Source organism: Myotis yumanensis, unplaced genomic scaffold (genome assembly GCF_028538775.1).
Source record: "Myotis yumanensis isolate MYYU_CA2020_CCGP unplaced genomic scaffold, mMyoYum1.0.hap1 SCAF_1, whole genome shotgun sequence".
In the NCBI taxonomy this organism is placed as follows: domain Eukaryota; kingdom Metazoa; phylum Chordata; class Mammalia; order Chiroptera; family Vespertilionidae; genus Myotis; species Myotis yumanensis.
Window position 1 is genome coordinate 101217995 of NW_027223752.1, and position 16298 is coordinate 101234292.

Below are 16298 nucleotides of genomic sequence, written 5' to 3' on the forward strand. Positions count from 1 at the left end.
TTTGTGCTCCCTTCTTCCCTCCTTTATCTAATGCTGGGCTCACACTAGTAGATTTATATTAGTAATAGAGACAGAAGAGCAGATCCAGAACTCTGATAGGTTTTCTTTGATATGACCAACTTTTAGAATATTATATGAAAGACACAGGTTAAGTGTTTTGGAAATGAGTAACAGTGTATTTTATGTCTTATGTAGCATATAGGAGTGGTTTTCATCACAAACTTGGCGGCTTGCAATTCATGTGTCGATATAAAGTATTCTGATTTTCTGTTAAAAGCTTATTTTTATAATTCAGTTGCATTTATAAAGCAGTATTATATCACCTAATCTTTAAAAAGAAATATGAATTTTTTGACTACTTGAAATGTTATTTGTTTCCATTCTATTGAAATTGAAGTATTAAGTTAAGAATAGTCCTCCTAATAGCATAAATATTAATTGAACTTTAACTTCAATAGGCTGTAATTTATATTTAAATCCAGTTTATATGGTATTCAGAAAAGGCTCTTATTCATATAGTGTATTTTACAGCAGAATATTCAGATATGATATTTATAGTGCTTAGCTTTCTTTTTTTGTTATCAAGATATAAATATCTGAAAATTTCTAACACTGCTGATTGAGTATCAATTATAATTTTTTCTTTTACAAAATAGCTCTTATAGAATTCTTGTAACTTAAAAAACAAAATGTACACCTTTTTGCCTTCTAAAGATGGTAAAAGCACACAAAATATTTTATTTTAGAATTTGTTTTAACCAATTGTGATCGTTACCATGTGGGTAAAAAAGATCTTTTAACGCAGCCAAAAGGCCATTCAAAAAGGGTATAGCCAAGTTCATTCAAAGACAAGCATTTTGTGGATTAAATATCACAATTTACTAACAACCGAATTTAAACACTGACTAAATGAATGAGTTCACTCTATGTGGAACCAATATCCTGGAAGGCCAACTATTTGCAAATAATACATATAACATTACTCTACAGGTTGTTAATACAACTTTCAAGTTGAGTAAGCTCCTTCCTCCTAGCATCTTAAATAATGTTTATTTAGTGTGTTCACCCATAAACTTAATCCATAAATTAAAAATTAAATCAGAAATTAACAAATAGAGTATATTAAACCTTTATGTGTGAAACATTGTCAAACATTTTCTTAATATTGGTGGGATTTTTTGTAGCAGAAACACATGGGGTTTTAGAAAATAGTAAAAGTATTTTTACCCCTAATACTAATTGATACTCTTTGGAGATGCCAATGTTTAGTTTGTGTGGAAAGAGGTGCAGATTAACTGAGCTGATAATTGCATGTCTGATTACTTAATGTCATGAGATTGAGGTGAAGGCCTTGCTAATGGTATTGCTCACTTTTTGTCTCAGTAAACTGTGTTCTTACATATATGAATATGTTGCTTGTAAAGCACTACCAGGGGATGTGCTTTTAGCTTCTCCGTATGAAGGATTCTAGGTAGTACTGTCTCTTGCCTTTTGTCTGGGGATCCTGTGCAGTGCAGGTTAAGAGTTGATTAAGGTTAGGGGTCTGGTCAGTGTTCATGGATTATTGCAGACTTGTAGGGAAGATTGCAGTGCAGGGAGTATAAGAAAGCCATATCTAGGGTGGTGAGTTAACTTTGCCCCTATCACACCTACATAGACACCATTTCCCTACTTGTCCAGGATATCAGACATGTCTCCTTCAGAGTAATGTCCAGCAGCTTGGGAAAGCTCTCCTGCCCTGTCTTGCAGAGCTCATGAAATACTTTTCACAAGAGCTTTTCCACTCCATTCTCTGAAGAGAACAAAATTGTTCTTTGTGACCTGTTGGCCTTTCTTTGCCTTTTATAATTTTACCATCCTGCTCTTCAGTGCTTGAAGATGTAGAGAGTGGATTCCTATGAGGCTGGGGAGAGAAGCTGGCCCGGCCCTGCCCTCCTGTCAGGAGAAACATGTGAGAGGTTGAAGCTGCTGGGTTCAGGGGACAAGAGGCTGGCCTGGTGGCAGGCAGTGGGAGTAGACAGGAAACTTAAAAGAAATGTATTTCCCTTGATTTCTCCCCTGTGGGGGTCCAGCCCCAGCAGGTCCAGGGGTTCCCAAAGGTGTGGACGGAGTCGGCAAAGAATGAAGGACATGGAGGCAGCGTTCAGTTGATCATCAGCCTAGCCAGGTTCTCTAGCCAGGTTCTAGCCAGGGTCTCCAGCCAGGTTCTGTCTTTTATTGTCTTGTTACATCTGTATTTATACCAGTTGATTTTAATCCTGTCAATTTCTATTCCAAAGGTTAGGGCATTTCTTATCTCCATTCCAGGGAGTAAAGATTATGTAGCTTAAGGGTGATTGTTCTTAGTTAAAGTGATTAACTACCCGCCTGGCATTTAGTTAAGGGGTTTTATTCCCTCCCTAACTTCAGGGAAAAATCCCTAGCTGGGGAAACAACCTTTCTCGGAGAGGTGACCTTGGTTAAAACACATAGCGCCAAGAAGGGGAGCAAACATATTAAGAACAGTATGCCATATATGCCAGGTCCCTTGAAACATATGCTGTGCAGATGTTTCTTCCCTGCAGCGACTGTGTCAAACAGCAAGGATGGACCGGCTTCCGGCACTCCCCCATCTTTATTTTCCAGCTTGAAGTTGAAGAAATTAAAAGGCAATTTTGATGTGATAGTATTGCATAGTGATTGAAAACTCAAGTCTGGAGCCAGACTGCATGTGTCCAAATCCCAGTTTTGCCACTTCTAACACCTTCATTTCTCTATATCTCTGATTCTGTAAAATGGGGAAAATAGTATTTGCCTCATAGAGTTGTTGGAGAATTAAATAAGTTTATGCATTTAATGTATACAGAAAAGTGCTTTACCATAGTAAGAATCATGCCCGCATCCCAACTCGCTTCCAAGATCAACCTTTTGTGTAGTTTTCCTCTTTGTTCAAATTGGTAAGTGTAAGGAAATGTTCATTTGCTTTTCCTATGGGATATCTGGTAATGTCCAAAGATACTTTGTATTGGAGATACGCATGTGTGTTTTATTAAGCTAAATACCATTGTCTTCCTACTTAAGTAATACATGGAGGAAATACTCTTTTTGAGGATTTGTGCAGTATATTCGTGACCTTTTCTTAGAATATGAAATACACATATACTATATGTAATGTAAATTAGAGATGTTTATTTTTATTGTGAGTTAATTTTGGTGTTTTAATTTTTGGTGTGTGTGTGTGTGTGTGTGTGTGTGTGTGTGTGTCTATGACATGACTTTTATCTGCTGTACATGGCACTGGTTTTTTAATCAATCTATCCTATTGTTCCTGTCAGAAAATATACTATTTAACAGTCTACTTTACGGCAGAGTGTCTGGGGTTGAGATTGATCAGTTTTAAGCACCGCTTGGATTATTTTCATCATGCCTACTTGCTTGGCTTGGCTAACCCTTACCACATTGTTTATTGCTTGTTTTCTAATAATTTGCTTAGATACACATTGCTTTTCAGAGCTACTAAGAAATGAGTATGAGTGAGCTCACAATCCGGGCACCTCATAATATGAACCTGAATAATAATGGTTTGCTTGTCACTTTGCTAATACTGTTCAAATAGAACCAGTACAGTTTGAGGACGCATAGGTATTTGAAAGTAAAAATAACATGGTACACACTTTCTCCTCAGTGTTTTCTTTGACTGCCAATCTATAGTTTGGAGACAGAAGGGAGCAGAGAACTGTTATGATCAATCCCATTCGCTCTGTAAGGTCATGTGGCAAAATATGTTCCACCTTGACTTGAGGTTAGATTTTGCTTCTGTTAAGTTGCCAGCTCTTTTTCTACCTTTACCTCAAGGTGAGTCTCCTAAGTCAAACTTGACTCTTAAATTACTTACTGTCCTATTAGTAATTTAAGAATTGTTCAGGATTACTTTTAAAAATATCTTTCATCAAAGTATATGGACAGAATGAATATAAAAGGTTCTGCCTGACTCATTTTACATGTGTAATAAGTTGATAATTGTTAGACTATTATTCAGTTTATAAGATATTTAAACACTTTAGGGGAAAATTGGTTATATCTAAAATGTTTGGGTTTGTGTGTGTTTTTGTGTGTTTTTTTGCTATTTTTTATCATGAAATATCTTCATTGTTGAACAGACAGATTAGTTTACAGACAGAACTCTTCTATGAAAAATAAATATGATCTCCTTATTGAGGGTATTAGTTTGCAAAAATGCTAACTTTTTTTCTTGACTTTTTCCCCTGGAGGTGTATTAATAAGCCATATACAGGCTTTATGTTTTCACTGCTTAAGTATGTACATTCTTTTTAGACCAAGACTATAGTGCAGTCTAAAATGTGGTTTCTCATAATTCTATTTATTTGTTGACAAATAATTTAAAATATTTACAGTACAATTGTTTTTTTCCTTTGGCCCTTCTAAGATGAGGAAACAGTTGAGTGTGGTAGGTGGATTTTTTTCCCCCTTGGTTGTAGTGTCTTTCTACTTTAATTGTATTTTCTGCATATTTAATCATTTTCTTTCTCATTTTCCTTTGTGCTTCTCAGAGGAAATTAAAGGTACATGTATAAAAGCTTCCCTGAATAGTCTAGTAATTTTATTTAGTACACGTATGTGTTGGGGTTAAATTAAATATAGTAAGATAAGCAGTTTATAGAAGATTGTTGTACATTCAAACTTCCAGCTTAACATTACAGTATCAAAAGTCATGCTTTGACTTTGTTTTAGAAAGGAGTGTACTTTTTTTTTTTTGCTTCATATAGCAGAAATACAGAAAGTTATTTCACATACAGAACATTGTTTTCTTCTCTGTCCAAGGTCTCAAATAAAGGTGAATGAAGAAAACAATGTTATTTAAATATATTGAAAGACTTATTTTAATGTAAGGATGTGGGGAGAATCTTTTCAACTACTTGATTTCTGCACAAGCTGTACTGTTAGTTCTAGAAGAATACTGTTGTGAAGATTAGAAGTTTCTAAGACATAAATAACCCAGTATTTAATTCCTAGAAATATTAGCCCATTGTTTATTTTTAAATGTTTTCATCTGTTCATTTTTAAACCAAAATAAATATAGAAATATTATGCCTTTATTTCTTTCCAGCACAGAATCTCTTCTTATCAAAGAAAGGCTGTACCTTAATCTTAATCTTGCTGTCTAATCCCATGAGCCAAATAAGTGCTGTGTTTTACATATTAGCAGAGAGCCTGATTTACAAAAATAAATATACTTGGGGGATCAAGTGTTATCATTCCCTTAACTGTGAAAGTTATAAACATCTCAGGCAAGTCTTTTATAATTTTCTTGGAACTGCAACAAGGAACCTCTGAAGGTTGAAAAAGAGTTGCATGACGTTTCGAAATGCTACTTTAAACTTAAATATAAAACAAAATGTTTTATGTTTAAGAGTGGCATTGTGAGGGCTGTTCTCTGCTGTGCTTCACATAATTGTTTTAAGTAATTTATTTTTTTGCATCGTGGCTGGGCTTCTAACTTCTGCTTTATTTCTTGGCTTTTGTTCTGTACGCTTTTACACTCCATCCAGAAGATGCTGACTATGCTGGTAACAACAGTGGAACCTATCTAGGTGAGCAATTGGGCATGGAAGAGGATGTCTTTCTTTCTGTTGCTTTCTTCAAAACTATTATTTTATCCTAAATTAGCATATTTGCATTAGCATGGCCTGACAATTAGTGGGGGGTAGCATGAACCCTTATATTAAACAGGCTCAATGGGTTGGACACAAAGGAATTCATAGTGTGCTTTGATTAATATTCAAGAAGCTTTCCAGATGTCATATTTTTGTAAACCATTACATATTTTTTTTTTTTGAGAGGGGATGTAAAAGCATATATTTTTGCTAAGTAATTTTACTCCATTAACAGTATCTGGACTTTGCTAAATAATCTCGTTAGCTGTGAATTATTCAAAGTTTCTAAGCAACTTATGTCTTTTTAAATATCTTTTTAGTTATGTGTTCTAATGATTTATTATTCCCTTAACAACTCCCACCCCCCAATAACCATTGAATGAGCAGCTCCAAATATTAAGCTTCATGATTAACTTGCTAATCTGTATTGGAAGGAAAAATGTCCAGTTTAGAGATGCTAAGGAGCGGGTAAGGAGGTAGTTGGGGAGTGATTAACTGGGAACTTATATGCAGATATGCATTACTCATGGACACAGACTGTAGGGTGGTGAAGGTCTGGGAGGGGCAGGTATGGGGTGGAGGGAGTCAATGGGGAAAATAACCCACAAGCAAAGGCAACATCTATAATACTTTCAGGATAAAGATAAATAAAATTTTTTAAATCCCCTAAAAAAATAGAGATGCTAAGGAATATTATAAACAAAAGCCAAGATTTTTAAATTGTTAAAGGTGTCTGAATTGTCTTCATTTACATATCACTTCAGACCTTTCCCACCCTTGCCATGTATCAGCATACTTGTCAGTCCTCTGCTTTCAGTTGTAAGAGGTAATAGTGTAAAAACACAGATTTAGCCCTAGCTGGTTTTGCTCAATGGATAGAACATGACCTGTGGACTGAAGGGTCCCGGCTTCAATTGTGATCAAGAGCACATGCCTGGGTTGTGGGCTCAACCCCTAGTAGGGGGCATGCAGGAGGCAGCCTATCAATGATTCTTTCTCATCATTGATGTTTCTCTCTCTCCCTCTCCCTTCCTTTCTGAAATCAATAAAAATATATTAAAAAACACAGATTTAGAGAGAACTGCTTCAAGCTCATTTGCAAATTAATATTTATGTACAGTTGACACTTGAACAACATGGATTTGAACTACCTGGGTTCCACTTACACATGGATATTTTTCAATAAACATATAATCAGCCCTGTATCCCCGGGCTTCCCATCCACAGATTCAATCATCCATGGATCAAAAACAGTATTTTCCATTTAATGTTTGGAGTAGGCAGATGTGTATGCATTGTTCTATGCCATCTATATATATAAAAGGCTAATATGCAAAGTGTCCCCTCGAGAGTTCCACTGGGAGACCTGGAGTTCGATCACTTGCTATGACGTGCGCTGACCACCAGGCGCGGAACAAAGGAAGGCCCCAGCCAGCAGCTGGAAGACCCCGATCGTCCCTGATCACCGGCCAAGCCTAGGGACCCTACCTGTGTATGAATTTCATGCACCAGGCCTCTAGTTTTATATAAGGGACTCAATCATCTACAACATTTGCTATCCATGTGTGGGAGGGTTCCTGGAACCAATCCATTATGAATACTGAGGGACAATTGAGTTTGGGGGGAGTAAAAAATTACACATGGATTTTTGGCTGAGCAGGGGTCGATGCCCCTAACCCCTGTGTTCACAGGTCAGCTGCATATGATAATATCTCTTGGTTATTGTAGAAATGTGCCAGATAATATATTTTGTATTTAATATATATTATCTCTAATACTGTGAGATTGGTGCTATTTTATCCACTTTATAGAAAGAAAACAAAGTTTGGAGGGTTTACCTAAGGACCTAAAGACAGTAAATGGTGCATTGTAGTTTCAGATCCACATCTGTGTAACTATAATACTCTATCCTTTAAAATATGCTGCCCTCACCCAGCTGGCATGGTTCTGTGGTTGAGCATGTGTTGGGGTCCAAACCCAGCGGGTCCAGTGGTTCCCCAAGGTGTGGACGGAGTCGGTGAAGAAGGAATGACATGGAGGCTATGTCAGTTGATCAGCATAGCAAGGTTCTCCCGCCAGATTCTGTAGCCAAGTTCTGTAGCCATTTTCTCTCGATAGGTTCTCCAGTCAGGTTCTCCAGCCAGGTTGGGTCGCCAGGTTCTTTAGCCAGGTTCTCCAGCCAGGTTCTATCCAGGTTCTTTTGCCATGTTCTGTCTAGGTTCTCCAGCGAAGTTCTGTAGCCAGGTTCTGTCCAGGATCTTTTGCCATGTTCTCCTGCTAGGTTCTGTCTCTAGGTTCTGTTTCTAGGTTCTGTCTAGGATCTCTAGCCAAGTCCTGTCCAGGATCTCCAACCAAGTCCTGTCTCTAGGTTCTGTATCTAGGTTCTGTCCCTAGGTTCTGTGTCCTGTTGTCTTGTTACATCTGTATTTATACCAGTTGATTTTAATCCTGTCAATTTCTATTGCAAAGGTTAGGGTGCCAGGTGGGTAGTTAATCACTTTAACTACAAATAATCACCTGGCACTTAGTGAAGGGGTTTTATTCCCTCCCTAACTTCAGGGAAAAATCCCTACCAGGGGAAACAACCTTTCTCGGAGAGGTGACCTTGGTTAAAACACCTAGCGCCAAGAAGGGGAGCAAACATATTAAGAACAGTATGCCATATACGCCAGATCCCTTGAAACATATGCTGTGTAGATGCTTCTTCCCTGCAGCGACTGTGTCAAGCAGCAAGGATGGACCAGCTCCCGGCAAGCATGGACCTATGAACCAGGAGGTCACGGTTCAATGCGTGGGTTGCTTGCATGATCCCCAGTGTGGGGCATGCAGGAGGCAGCTGATCAATGATTCTCTCTCATCATTGATGTTCCTCCCTTTCTCTCTGAAATCAATAAAAATATATTTTAAAATATATATATGCTTCCCTCTAGTTCATTCTACAAAACAAAAACCCATGCAAAAAATATAGAATATTGCGATTTTTAGCTTAGAAAGACTATAGTTTACTAAGACAGAATTCAATGATCAGAGTTAAGCTTTCATTAATTCTTTACTCATTGCAGAACAATGCAGTGTGCCAGATACTCTGTATATTGACTAACACCTCCCCTAACATCTTCAGAAACTGTAATAGCTTAACACAGCAAGCATTTATTATTTTCCCAATTTTGTGGTTAGCTGGGTTGTTCCAGTTTATTGGCTTGGTGGATCTTTGCAGTCTGGTAGTTTGGAGTCTATTGGTCTGGGGGGCGGGGAGGTGCAGTGGTGCAGCTGGGTGAACCTGTTTCTGTGCTGGGAGCCGGTATATCCTTGCTGCTTGACACAGTCGCTGCAGGGAAGAAGCATCTACACAGCATATGTTTCAAGGGATCTGGCGTATATGGCATACTGTTCTTAATATGTTTGCTCCCCTTCTTGGCGCTATGTATTTTAACCAAGGTCACCTCTGCGAGAAAGGTTGTTTCCCCAGGTGGGGATTTTTCCCTGAAGTTAGGGAGGGAATGAAACCCCTTAACTAAGTGCCAGGTGGGTAGTTAATCACTTTAACTACAAATAATCACGCTTAAGCTACATAATCTTTACTCCCTGGAATGGAGATAAGAAACGCCCTAACCTTTGGAATAGAGATTGATAGGATTGGAATCAACTGGTATAAATACAGATGTAACAAGACAATGAGAAACAGAACTTAGAAACAGAACCTAGAGACAGAACCTAGAAACAGAACCTAGCAAGAGAACCTGGCTGAAGAACCTAGAGACAGAACCTAGAGACAGGACTTGGTTGGAGATCCTACACAGAACCTAGAGACAGAACCTAGTGAGAGAACATGGTAAAAGATCCTGGACAGAACCTGGCTACAGATCTTGGCTGGAGAACCTAGACAGAACATGGCAGGAGAACCTGGAGAACCTAGAACCTGGCTGGAGAACCTAGTGAGAGAACATGGACACAGAACCTGGCTGGAGAACCTGTATACAGAACTTGGCTGGAGATCCTGGAGGGAGAACCTCGCTATGCTGATGAACTGAACCCAGTCTCCATGTCATTCCTTCATCGCCGACTCCGTCCACACCTTGGGGACCCCTGGACCTGTTGGGGTTGGACCCCAGCATTTCTGTTTCCTGTCATTGTTTACCCTCCCGTAAGCTAGCCATTCTAGTGGCCTTCCAGAGTGCATCAGAGATAGCAGCCCTGGTATGGAAGTGCTGTTGAAGCCTCTGCTCACATCACATCAGGTCCCTTGGCCAAAACAGTCTCATGGCCAAGCCAGAGTCCGTGTGGGAGACCACCTGAGGGCTTGGGTTCTGGGAGAGGTGAGTGGACAGCCATGACTGCAAGCTACTACCTCTCAAAATAGAGAGAGGGGTGCTCAGTCTTCTCACTTTAAGGGCTGTGTACTCTTGTCAATTAGATGGTGTATGTCTATCTATTGGAATAACTATGGCATAAAGCTTAGCTGATGAGTGTCACATAAAATGGCATAACTCACAGGGAGAGGTGATCATCTCAGCCTACGGCCGAGGGACTCACTCCCATGAGAGATGACGTTAAAACGTCTCCGTGGATTGGCTGGAATTATAGTGCAGCAGAGGAGGAAGGCAGAAACAGTAGCATGGAAGTGCCACGCTGTCATCTTCCCAGCCCTGTCATCTACATATCACCTAAACTTAAATATGCCTTGTGCTCTCAACAGTCATCTCTCTCCATCTACTGCTCCTGCCTTCATCCTCCGCTGCACTATAATTCCAGCCAATCCATGGAGTCGTAACGTCATCTCTCATGGGAGTGAGTCCCTCGCTGCCTTAGGCTGAGATGATCACCTCTCCCTGTGAATCATGGCATTTTATGTGACATCATATAAAGTCTTATGCCAGAGTTATTCCAATGGATAGACATACACCGTCTAATTGACAAGAGTACACAGCTAAGAAAGAACTATTAGTGTTGACAGAATACAACAAGATTTTTCTACCTATCTAGCATCCATAGGGTTTTGAAATTGCAAGCCCTAATTATATTGTATAGCTATCCACTCCATTCAACTCCTGGTCTTAAAAACAATAGTAATCCTTCCCCTGCCTTACTGTGGCCAAGGGAAAACATGGCCAATGTGTTTAATATATGTGCATGATGGCCTCACTTCTTTCTGGTCTAAATGCTTGTTCTGACACATTATGCGCCTAGAAATTGGTTTAGCTGCTGCAAAGGCAGGGAATATAATACAGTAAGGTGCCTAGGAAGAGAAGCCTACAATGAAAAGATTTTTTAAAGAATATGTGATAATAGAATGCATAAACTAATAGTGTTTCTGATAAAAGTTTCTTCTTTTGAGGAAACGCTTCAACTAATGACCCCTGAACAATTTGAAATGATTTCTTTTGCAGAATAAACAACTTTGATTGTATTCTCTGGTTATTTTAATATATATTATTATTATTATTAAAACTATATTTTAGCCCTAGCTTGTTTTCCTCAGTGGATAGAGCATTGGCCTGTGGACTGAAGGGTCCCGGGTTCAATTCCAGTCAAGGGCACATGCCTGGGTTGTGGGCTCGATCCCCAGTAGGGGACATGCAGGAGGCAGCCGATTGATGATTCTCTCTCATCATTGATGTTTCTCTCTCTCCCTCTCCCTACCTCTCTGAAATCAATAAAAATATATTTAAACAAAAACAACAACAAAAAAACTATATTACAGTAGGTCCCCCCCCCCCCCCCCCCCATCTTATTCGTGGTTTCCTTTCTATAGTTTCAGTTACCTGCTGTCAACCACGGTCTGAAAATATTAAATGAAAAATTCCGGAAACAATTCCTAAGTCTTAAATTGCTTACCTTTCTGAGTAGTGTGGTGAAACTGGCACCATCCTATTCTGTCCCACCTGGGATGTGAATCATCCCTTTGCTGTCTCCACGCTGTGTATGTTACCTGCTCATTAGTCACTTAGCCATTTCAGTTATCAGACCCACTGTTGCTGTATTGCAGTGCTTGTTTTCAAGTAACTTACTTTAATTAGTAATGACCCTGAAGTGCAAGGGTAGTGATGCTGGCAATTCGGATATGCCAAAGAGAAGCTATAAAGTGCTTCATTTAAGGACAGGTGAATATGTTCAACTTCATAATGAAAAAAATATTGTATGCTGAGGTTGCTAAGATCTATGGTAAGAACAAATCTATCATGAGATTGCGAAGAAAGAAAACGAAATCTGTGCTAGTTTTGCTGTTACACATCAAACTTTACTAAAGTTACAGGCAATAGTACATGATAAGTGCTTAGTTAAGGTGGAAAAGGCATTAAATCTGTGGATAGAAAACATGAACAGAAATGTTATTGGTTATTTTTAATCTCTTACTGTGCATAATTTATGTTTATTAAGTTGGGGTGACATGGGTTAATAAGATTATATAGGTTAATATATTTATATAGGTTTCAAGTGTACAATTCTATGATATACCATCTGTGTATTGCATTGTGTAACCACCACCCAAAATTAAATCTCCTTCCATTACCATATACTTGCTCCCTCTCTCCTTCATTAGCTCCCCTTCCCCTTTCCCTCTGCTAACCACCATACTGTTGCCTGTGTCTATGAGTTTTTGTTTGTTTTATTTGTTCATTTGTTGTTTTCAGTTTTATATCCCACATATAAGTGAAATCATTTGGTTCCCACCCGCAGTGAATGAGGGTTCCTTTCTCTCCACAACTTCCCCAACACTTTTTACTTTTCTTGTTGATAAAAGCCATTCTAACAGGCGTGAGGTGGTATCTTATTGTAATTTTGATTTGCATTCCCTAATACAGTGATGGCGAACCTTTTGAGCTTGGCGTGTCAGCATTTTGAAAAACCCTAACTTAACTCTGGTGCCTTATCACATATAGAAATTTTTTGATATTTGCAACCATAGTAAAACAAAGATTTATATTTTTGATATTTATTTTATATATTTAAATGCCATTTAACAAAGAAAGATCAACCAAAAAAATCAGTTCCTGTGTCACCTCTGACACACGTGTCATAGGTTCGCTATCACTGCCCTAATAGCTAGTGAAGTTGAACATCGTTTCATAAGTATTTTGGCCATTTGGTTGTCTTGAGAAAAGTGTCTGCACATTTTTAAATTGGATTGTGTTTTGTTGTTGTTGAATTGTATGAGTTCTTTATATATTTTGCATATTAAACCCTTGTTGGAACTGTTATTTGTAAATATCTTCTCCCATTTTGTTGGTTGCCTTTTTGTTTTACTGGTAGTTTCTTTTGCAGTGCATAAGCTTTTTAGTTTGATATAGTCCCATTCATTTATTTTTGTTTTTCACTTGCCTTGCCTCTGGGGTCAAATTTATAAAATCTTCTCTAGGACCACAGTCTCCATTGTATGTTTTTGTCTCCTTTGTAAAAATTTATTGGCTTTATTTGTAGGCTCTCAATTCTGTTTCATTGGTCTGTGGGTCTGTTTTTCTGCCAATACCATGCCGTTTTGATCATTGCTGCTTAGTATAATTTGAAGATTGGGAGTGTGATACTTGCAGCTTTTTCTTTTCTCTCAGGATTGCTTTTGCTATTTGGAGTCTTTAGTGGTTCTATACAAATCTGGTGATTTTTTTTCTATTTATTTTAAAAATGCATTGAAATTTTGATGGGGATTGCGTTAAATATGTATATTACTTTGGTAATATGCCCATTTTAACTATGTTGATTCTTCTAATCAATGAACACAGAACATCTTTCCATTTCTTTGTGTCTTTTTCAATCTCTTTTAGTGTTTTGTAGTTTTCAGCTAATGCTTTAAGTTTATTCCTAGGTATTTTATTCTTTTGGTTGCAATTACAAAAGGAATGCTTTTGTTTGTGGATTTTTTTTTCATTTCCTTTTCTGAAATTTCATTGTTACTATATAGGAATGCAATGGATTTTTGTACATTTATTTTATATCCAGCAACTTTACCGTATTTTTTTTCTAATAGTTTTTGGTCAGGTCGTTAGGGTTTTCTGTATAAAGAATCATGTCAGTCCTGGCTGATGTGACGTACCATGCACTGGAAGGTCGTGGGTTCGATTCCCAGTCAGGGCACATACTTAGGTTGGGAGTTCGATTCCCAGTCTCAGCACACACAGGAAGCAACCGATCAATGTATCTCTCTCACATCTATGTTTCTCTTTGTCACTCTCTTCCTTCTTCCTCCCTCACTAAAATTAATTTTTTTTTTAAAAAGAACCATGTCGTGGAAAAAGTGACAATTTTACTTCATGATTTCCAATTTTATTTCTTTCTCTTGTCTAATTGCTCTGTCCAGGACTTCGAGTACTGTGTTGAATAAGAAAAGTGAAAGTGGACATCCTTGTCTTGTTCCGATCTTAGAGTTTTCAAAAAAACTTTCAGTTTTTCACCATTGAGGGTTAGTCATATATAGACTTTATTACTTGAGGCACTTTTTTTCTCTACCTATTTATGAGTGTTTTAAAATGGATGCTCTATCTTATCAAATGCTTTTTCTGCATCTACTGATAAGATCATATTATTTTAATCCTTTGTTTTGTTAATGTGGTGTATTACATTGATTGATTTGCATATGTTGAACCATCCTTGTGCCCCTGGAATGAACCACACTTGATCATGACATATTTTATTAATGTATTGTTGTAGTCTACTTGCTCATATTTTGTTTAGGATTTTTGTATCTACATCCATTAGAGATATTGGTCTGTAGTTTTATTCTTTTGTGTTATCCTTGCCAGGTTTTGGTATCAGAGTTATGTTGGCCTCATAAAATGTTAGTAAATATTGTCTCTTCTATATGAGCATAACCAATGGACACAAACAGTAGGGGGTGAGGGCATGTGCTGGGGAGTGGGAGCAGCCAGGGAGAGGTCCCTAGGGGGAAAAGACTTATGTAATACTTTAAACAATAAAGAATTTAAATTTAAAAAATAATATTTAAGTGTGTGCATTTAAAAAAATAAATATTGTCTCTTCAGTTTTTTGTTTTAAAATAAAACTTTGACTGTTTGGTAGATTTCACTAGTAAGCCATTTGGTCCTGGACTTTACTTTTTGGGAGATTTTTTAAAAATTTATTTTATTGTTGAGAGTATTACAGATGTCCCCCTTTCACCTCCTTCCACCCCTTCCCACCCATCTCCCACTCCACCCCATGCTTTCACCTGTCTATTGTCTCTGTCCATGGGCTATGCATAAATGCATATTAGTTCTTTTATTAATCTCTTTCAGCCCTCCTTCCTGCCTTCACTCTGAGATCTGTCAGTCTGTTTCATGCTTCTATGTCTATGGTCCTGTTTTTCCATTAGTTTATTTTGTTCCTTAGATTCCACATATAAGTAAGATCATATGATATTTGTCTTTCTCTGTCTGGTTTATTTTGTTTAGCATAATACTCTCCAGGTCCCTCCATGCTATCTCAAAGGGTAAGAGATCCTTCTTTATTACAACTGTGTAGTATTCCATGGTGTAGATGTACCACAGCATTTTACTCACTCATCTACTGATTGGCACTTGGGCTATTTCCAGATCTTAGCTATTGTAAATAATGCTGCTATGAACATAGGGGTGCATATATTCTTTCTGATTGGTGTTTCTGGTTTCTTAGGATATATTCCTAAAAGTAGGATTATTGGGTCAAATGGCAGTTCCATTTTTAATTTTTTGAGGATCCTCCATACTGTTTTTCATAGTGGCTGCACTAGTGCATTCCCACAGAAGTGTTAAGGGTTCCATTTTCTCCACATTCTCACCAGCACTTATCATTTGTTGAATTGTTGATACTAGCCATTCTGACAGGTGTGAGGTGATACCTCATTGTGGTTTTAATTTGTATCTCTCTGACGATTAGCAATGCTGAGCATTTTTTCATATGTTTGAATGTCCTTTTTGGAGAAGTGTCTATTCAGGTCTTTTTCCCATTTTTTAAATTGGATTATTTGTCCTCCTCATGCTGAGTTGTATGAGTTCTTTGTATATTTTGGAAATGAATCCCTTATCAGATGTATCATTGGCAAGTATGTTCTCCCATACTGTGAGTTCCTTTTGCATTTTGATGGTGGTTTCTTTCTTTTATTTCAGGGCCGTGTCAGGCCATCAACCATCCAGGCGCCCACAGCCAGGACACTGGGCGTAGGCGAGCCTCTGCTCTCTGCCACCTAATGATGATGGTGGTTTCTTTTGTTGTGCAGAAGCTTTTTAATTTGATGGTCGTTTCAGTTTTCACACTGTTGATCAGTCTATATAGATTTTTCAGTTCTTTGTGATTCAATCGAGAAAGGTTATATATTTCTAGGAACATATCCTTCCTTCTAGGTTATTGAATTTGGTGCCATATAGTTTTTCACAGTATTCTTGTATGACCCTTTGTATTACTCTGGTGTCTGTGGTAACTTGTTTCATTTCTGATTTTGTTTACTTGAATCTTTTCTCTTTTTTCCTTACTGAGTCCAGGCAGAGGTTTGTCAATTTTATTAATCTTTTTAAAAAAACTAGCTCTTTGTTGCATTGACTTTGTTGTTGTTGTTGTTGTCCTCACCCAAGGATATTCCCCATTGATTTATAGAGAAAATGGAAGGGAGTGAGGAGAGAGAGGAAAAGAGAGAAACATCAATGTGAGAGAAATACATTGGTATGGTTGCCTCCTGCA

General features: G+C 37.9%; 1 protein-coding gene and 1 pseudogene across 1 annotated transcript in view; one reads left to right on the plus strand and one right to left on the minus strand.

Annotated features, from left to right (window-relative positions):
- Nucleotides 1-16298, plus strand: part of MPP7 (MAGUK p55 scaffold protein 7) — a 263960-nt gene that overhangs the window by 186422 nt on the left and 61240 nt on the right. The gene's annotated exons all lie outside the window — the stretch shown is intronic.
- On the minus strand, nucleotides 15734-15841 carry LOC139001454 (small nucleolar RNA SNORA17; annotated as a pseudogene).